At 44.5% G+C, this 6,559-nt stretch overlaps 1 pseudogene; it reads left to right on the forward strand.

Annotated features, from left to right (window-relative positions):
- Nucleotides 1-4,107: 4,107 nt before the first annotated feature.
- On the forward strand, nucleotides 4,108-4,888 carry LOC127230755 (60S ribosomal protein L7-like; annotated as a pseudogene).
- Nucleotides 4,889-6,559: the final 1,671 nt, after the last annotated feature.

Genomic DNA, 6,559 nt, shown 5'->3' on the forward strand with positions numbered 1-6,559 from the left:
TCCAGGAGAGCCAGAGCTACACAGAGAAATCATATCTCAGAAAGCTAAAACAAGTACAGACTAAAGGAGGTTTTCCCATCTTTTAATGGAAACAATGCTCTTCCAAGATGGCCTGCTGAGAACAGACCCCATCCACACAAGCTGTTCATCTTGGGGGGGTGCAGGTGGGGAGGAAGTCCTGAGACCTGGTTAGGCAATTCTTGGGGGGGGGTGGGAGGTGCAGGTGGGGAGGAAGACCAGACCTGGATAGGCAATACCAATTGCAGAAGCATTGTGGTACCTTCTGTCCTACCACAGCTGGCTTACTGGATGTGTTTTTTAAAGTAGCAGGGTGGTAGTAGAAACATTTTTCATCTCAACTTGACACCCCAGAAGGCACACAGTGCCGATGGCAGCGGTGAGGCCTTGAAAACAACACATATTATCATGTCTCACTTTGGGGTCCACAAGACTGAGCAGCTGTTGCTAAGTGTGGGTGGCACTGTGGAGACGGGCTCTCAGTGTGGGCTTCACATTGCAGAAAGTCCCTTTCTGTCCCACCAGGTGATGGAAACAAGGCTTCCAGTCTTGCCCTGCACATCCATGGTGCCCTTCTAACAGCACTTTGTTGTTTGTTTTCTGAGACAGGTTTCTCTGTGTAGCTCTGGCTGGCCTGGAACTCGCTTTGTAGACCAGGCTGGCGTCAAACTCAGAGATCCTGCCTGCCTCTGCCTCCCAAGTGATGGAACTAAAGGAGTGCGCCACCACGCCCGGCTTTCTCCCCTCACTAATACAGTAATTGCTGCTGTGCAAAGGCTTTCTTTACCATTATAGTCTGCACATTATAGACTGCACATTATAGTCCAGTCTTGCCTATCAGGGAAGACATGTTTGGAGCTTTAACATGATCATACTGTCCTTTTCTTCATATTCTTTGCTGGGTCCTTGGGCCTCTGGAATGATTTTGCTGATCAAACACCCCTGCAATTAGACTCTCTCATTTGTCCTCAGATGTTTCTTGAAAGGGGCAGCGGGGTCCCCAGAGACCATATTTGTCCCAAGTTTGTTCCTGTGGTCTGGTGAGGAGATGTGGGACAATTGTCATAGTTTATCTGAGATGACAGTAGTAGTCATTTTCTATTACTGCCTCTGTTGTTTATGAAGTAGGAATACTCTAATTAAATTTTTTTATTTTATATATAGGTGTATGGGTGTTTTGTGTGTGTGTGTGTGTGTGTGTGTGTGTGTGTGTGTGTGTGTGTGTGGTGTGTGGTACCCATTGAGACCAGAAAGAAAGTGTATCCCTGGGGACTGGAGTTACACACAGGTGTGAGCTGCCCTGGGATTGTTGGGATTGGAGCCCAGGTCCTCTGGAAGAGCGGCCAGTGTCCTAACCACTTAGCTGTATCCCCAACTCCTTAAATACTCTAATTGTTTTAATCTCTTTCATTAATCAGTTAAAATGTTATTATAAAGTAATGCTCTAGGGCTACAGTCCATGCGGGAAGGGAGAAAGATGGAAGAAAACCTCGCTTCTTTGACATTTGCCCTTTTTCTTTGAAACTTCATTACTTCTTTGGGAGTCTTGAGTTCATGCACTGCTGTGACTGAGCTCACTGTCCCCTCCACTCAAATCTTCTCAGGCCCATTTCCCCACCCACCCAACTTTGTGCACTTTTCTTTTAAACCCCGAGTCCGATTTGACTCCAAATATTCATAGCCACGTGATGGTGTTCCACTGGAGAACGTTGGACTTATCCAGGCTATGCTATTAAGAGAAAACTGGAGAGGAAAGATAATGAAGGCCATGAGAGTTGGGGAAGCAAACTCTCTGGCCCATTAGTTTCTTCATCCTTTCTTTGTTTGACTCCCAATGGAAACTGGATATTTAATCTGTATGGATCTGGTAAAATAAATTATTTTTTATTAATTTATGGTTTATATCACCTCCATATCTTTGCTCTCTCTGGTAAATCCTTTTCTGAGTGAATAATCTTCAGCATACACTCAAACCTAGGGTTCAAATAAGCAAGAAGTTGATGGTCTGGTCAATAGAAACCTTCAGAGGTATTTGATGGTTTTCTCCAGTATGTGACAAGATGTGAATTTCTTCCAAGACAATTCTTACTGTTTTCCCAAACAGGAAGTTACTGCCAAAGGGAGGAGAACATAGTTTTCTGCATGTTTCAAGACAATCCAGGAGGGGAATAGGGAGCTTAGGAAAGATTAGTCATAGCAAGACCTGAAATCCTAACAACAACTGATTCTCCCCAAAGAGTGCTGGAGAAAGAAAACAAAAATACTTAGCCTTCTAATAAATTGTCAAGACCATGTTAACAGAAACAGAGCTAATCTTCCTAATGAACTAGCAACCTGTGGTGTACATCATCTCAGAACAAAAGAGCAAAGGACAAGACTAGAATGACCTCTAAATCTTAGACAGGAAGCGTTACCAAGTTAACTTGAAAATACTACTTTTAGTATGGACATTAATGATGCATTTTTGATAAACAATTGAGTATTGATATCCAAATTATAAAGCATAACTGTACACCAGTACGTTTACTACAGGAGAAAAAAGAGAGAGAGAAAACTGAGCCTCCCTTTCTCATGGCATTTGGTCTGGCTGGGATTGAGTGGCTTTTGTGCATATGTGCGGTTGCCGTGTGCTTCCTTGTAGCCCTGGCTCCTACACTCGTTCTGCCCCCCCCTTCTACAGGGATCTCTGAGCCTCGAGAGGACAGGAAGGTGCTGTATATACGTTCCCTGTAAGGCTGAGCCTTCTATAGTCTCTCGCTCTCTTCAGTGTTAAGCATCCCCTGCTGCAAAAAGAAGCTTCCTGAATGCGGGTTGGAAGACGTGTTAATCTATTGTATAATGATAAATCACACCCATAGAGGGATCTATTCCTTATGGCATCCATAAAGTGATCGCATCTTATTTCTTATTTATATATTTTCTGCCGTATGCAGTCATTGTAAAGTTATTTTTCCCTCTTTGTTAGTTTCAAATAAGCTGCAGAGTGGCAATTTGAGATGATGAGACTATCTTCTCAAACTTTCGCCCAGTGGTTTCAGCATACGTTGCAAATCATTCTGCTGAATAAATAATGAAGTAAAAGTTGTGAATGGAAGGATGGAGAGATGTTTCTGCAATTAAAAGCACTTGCTGCTCTTTCAGAGGACAGGAGTTTGGTTCCCAGCAACCATGGGGTGAACTGCCTGTAACCCCTGCTCTAGAGGATCTGACACCATCTTCTGACCTTCCCAGGTACCTACACACACACACACACACACACACACACACACACACACACACACACACACACACACACTTAAATAAAAATAAAGTAATTATTTCAATCATTTAAATGTTTGCAAACTGGTGATTTCCTGGTTCAATCATGTCTGCTATGCTCTTTTGCTTTCATTACTCTGTGTTGAAATCCTTTCCTCTTTCTCCCTCTCCCTGTGGGAATCATGTAATTTTAGTTATGTTTTTGTGCCGTGTGGCCACGGGTATGTGTCCCCCACTTTGGCTGTCCTGTCATATACAGAAAAGGTTCTGTGGAATGCGGGGAATGCTGGGAGTGTGAGCCCACAGAGCACACCAATGCTCCCTGCATGGTGCCAGTGTGATGCAGTTCTTGCAATGTCTAAACTCACATGCTCTTGACTCAGTCTTTCCCCAGTGGGAGTCTAGCCAGAACTGGCTGCTGTGGCTAGTCAACAAGAGAGGTGCTTCCATTGTTTGGGGTCCCGGTGTAGCTGTTCCTATCTCATGGATGACTTCAAAGCCCCAGAAAATGATTCAACACCATGGAATACCCATCACCTATGTGGGAAAGATTTGAAGTGCTCACAAAGAAACCTGAAGAATGGGCAGTGAGGTCACCCACAGCAACATCGCTTCGTCCACTGTGAATATGCCATTCATCTGCAGCTGTCAGCTGATATTTGGGTCAGTCCCACCTTTTGACTGTTGCGAATGATATCTCTATAAACATGGATATAAAAATGTGTTTTCAGATTCACTCTCAGTGAGTGTCTATTGTACTAATTGCTAAAAGAAATAAACCCCTCTCTCTCTTTGCCCTCCTTCCCACCTCCCCCCGCCCCCCAAGGAGCCATGGAGGCCGCGCTGGAGAAGAAAAAGGTTCCTGCTGTGCCAGAAACTCTTAAGAAAAAGTGAAGGAATTTCACGGAGCTGAAGGTAAAGCACTTTCGGAAAAAGTTTGCACTGAAGACACTCCGGAAGGCACGGAGGAAGCTCATCTATGAAAAGGCAAAGCATTATCACAAAGAATACAGGCAGATGTGCCGCATGGCTAGGATGGCAAGGAAAGCCGGAAACTTCTACGCCCCTGCAGAACCCAAGCTGGCATTCATCTTCTGAATCCGAGGTATGAGGCCAAAGGTCCGCAAGATGTTGCAGCTGCTCCGTCTTCGTCAGATCTCCAATGACACCTTTGTTAAGCTCAACAAGACTTCGATTAACATGCTGAGGATTGGGGAACCATACATTGCATGGGGGTACCCCAACCTGAAGTCAGTAAACGAGCTCATCTACAAGCACGGCTATGGCAAAATCAGTAAGAAGAGAATTGCCTTGACGGACAATTCCTTGATTGCTTGATCTCTTGGTAAATACGGCATTATCTGCATGGAGGATCAGATCCATGAGATCTTGATCTACACAGTGGGAAAACGCTTCAAGACTTCCTGTGGCCTTTCAAACTGTCTTCTCCACGGGACGGGATGAAGAAAAAGACCACTCACTTTGTGGAAGGTGGCGATGCTGCCAACAGGGAAGACCAGATAAACAGGCTTATTAGACAGATGAACTAAGGTGCTGCCTGTGGTATTTTTGTAATCTGGTCAGTTAATAAACAGTCACAGCTTGGGAAAAAGAAAAAGAAAAAAGAAAGAAAAAAAAAGAAATAAACCCTTCAAAATGCACTTTTTTTTTTTAACTGACTTTCTCCTTCCCTTTTTTGTCTTCCTGGGGTCATCCATTAAGCCACCACAGAAACTCCTTGATTCAGACTCCTAAACTAAGACACTTAAGAGGGAAGTGACCCCGAAATATCAAAGCCTCGGATGGGACAATCAGATGGTCAGGTGGTTACAGGGACCCTGCTGCCATTGGTATCTGAGCTGACAAGAACCTCCAGGAGTGACAACTCCCAATGGCTCAGACTCTTACAAGTGGCACCTGAGGACGAGGACTGATGACAAAGGGGATACTAACCTCTCAGAAATGCATATACGTACGAGGATTGTCCTCATGGACAATGGCATTGTCTGATTTGTTATCTGCCCTAGAACCTTGAAGAAAGAGAGTTGCAGAGTGTTGGTTTGGGGCAAGCCATGAAACCCAGAAAATATGCAGCAACAGGAAAGGAATGCTTCTCTCCTGCTGAGAGTGGGCTGCTATGCCTCTGTGGATCCTGATCCATCATCCTTCATAAGCATCCTCTGGCGAAGTCAGAGACCTTATACAGAAGCAGCAGGATGCTACGAAATGGGAAGACCTGTTGGTAGATGTGCCTGAGGATGTTGAGGCCCATACTGTGCTGGGTGGAAGCTGCAGTCCCTTCCACCCAGCTAGAAAGTAGTAGCCCTCCCCACTGCCAAGAACCACAGAAAAATCTCAGTGGCAACATGATTCCATTTCTCAAGACTTACCCTTGCATCCTGTCATCTTCACAGTATCAGTTGCATCCCTTCTTAGCATGGCCTGAACATTGTCCACTGTGGAGCAGACAGTTTTTCTCTGGAAGAACTATGGGATCTTGCTAATATGTCCTGACAGGGACTTGAAAACATGTGTAGGAGTGAGTCTGGAAGGTGCTGGAAAAGAGGAAGGCAAAATGTGAAGTTGTTTTGTAAAATTGTTTGTTGACCTAGGGTTATCTTCCCATGACTTAGGATTTAACCTCCTGGTGAGCTTAGTATGTTGCTGGCCAGGTTTTTTGGTATGTGGATGTAATAATAACTGACAGAAATTGAGGAATAAGTGCCACCTACTACCCTGTGGAGAGAAGAGACAGGAAGTGATTTTTCATTAAATTCAGTAGCTGCTCCTTAAGCAACTGCTGTTCTAATCAGCAATTGCAATTCTGCAGCTACCAGTAACAGTTCAGTCAGTCACAGTGTCCATAGCCAGGCTGCAATTCTATTCCCTCAGGCACTGGCTCTATCACAGCCGCTAACGGGAACTTTGCCTAAATCTTTATCCTTCTATAGAACTCAGGATTCAAAGGTCGAGATAAACTTCTGCTCACTCAGAGAGGCTGAATAGCAGATGGCTAACCTTCTCTCCTAGCTTCTGTCTCCCCAGAAAACAGGCATCCCTCTACTTAGCCCCCACTTCAGAACCCTAGCTACACAAGGTTCCTCCCTATGGCTTCCTGTCAGCTAGTTGATGACCCCCAGGCTAGCTTTATCTAATTAAGCAAATGTAGCACATCTTTGCATCATTAAACAAATGTTCCACAGCATAAATGAATGCAACACATGTCAAAGTAATATTTCACAAAAGGAAGGCACGTTAGAATTGGCTTACTGGTATACCAGAG

The sequence above is a fragment of the Phodopus roborovskii genome, unplaced genomic scaffold (genome assembly GCF_943737965.1).
Source record: "Phodopus roborovskii unplaced genomic scaffold, PHOROB, whole genome shotgun sequence".
Taxonomy (NCBI): domain Eukaryota; kingdom Metazoa; phylum Chordata; class Mammalia; order Rodentia; family Cricetidae; genus Phodopus; species Phodopus roborovskii.